The sequence below is a fragment of the Castor canadensis genome, chromosome 2, assembly GCF_047511655.1.
Source record: "Castor canadensis chromosome 2, mCasCan1.hap1v2, whole genome shotgun sequence".
NCBI lineage: Eukaryota > Metazoa > Chordata > Mammalia > Rodentia > Castoridae > Castor > Castor canadensis.
In genome coordinates this window covers 181,682,643-181,683,553 of record NC_133387.1, presented here as the reverse complement: position 1 = coordinate 181,683,553, position 911 = coordinate 181,682,643, and positions in this window count along the sequence as shown.

The following is a 911-nucleotide window of genomic DNA, read 5'->3' as shown; positions in this document are numbered from 1 at the left end:
TGCTAGACCCAGGCTTCTGAGAGCACTTTTGTCCAATGCTGCCACCTGGTGTCAGAAGTGTCCTCCCACTGGCTCAGTGACCAGTCAGGAACAGCAGCTTCTAAAGCACCTAATGTGTGCTCAGCCATTTGGGAATGGGGAGGTGTGTGGGGAGGAGCCGGTAACTCAGGAAGGATAAACGAGGATGAGAAAAGCCCTGGGAGTGAAGCTCAGTGCTAGAGTGCTTGCCCAGCATGTGTGTGCAAGGGCTCGGTTGCATACCCCGCACAGGAAAAAAAAAGAGACGGACACAGATGAAGTAATAAGCCATCAGTGATGGCCAGAACAAAGCCAAGAGGCAAGATTAAGACTTGAGAACCAGATATCCAGCATTCAAATCTGGGCGCTGCTACTTGCTGTGCAATCTCAAGCCAAGTTACTTTACGTCTCTGTGCCTCAACTGAGCTTCATTTGTGAAACTTGAGCCAATTCGTGCATACCAAGTGCTTGGCACAGGGGAGAGCCCACTGTATGTACCATTGCTGTCAATACTGCCGCTGTGGGGCTGGTGCCATGGCTCAAATGGTAGAGCACCTGCCTAGCAAGTGGGAGGGCCTGAGTTCAACCTTCAGTACTGCCAAAAATATATATATATTGCTATTGTTAGTAAAAAGAGCAATCATTACCTCACCTATAAACCCAAGACCACCACACCAGACATCTGGAAGGCTCTTCACTTCTGGAGAATCTTCCAGGAAAAGAGGCCGTCGTGGGAAATGCTAAGCAGGATGCTGGAGGCTTCAGGAGGAGGGATGCATGTATCTGGGAAGGTTTTCTGGAAGAGATGGGTGTGGGCTGAGGCTAAAGAATGGTGACAAGGTGGAGGCAAGAGGGTTTCAGTGGCAGGAAAGTCTCATGTGTCCTACACGGGA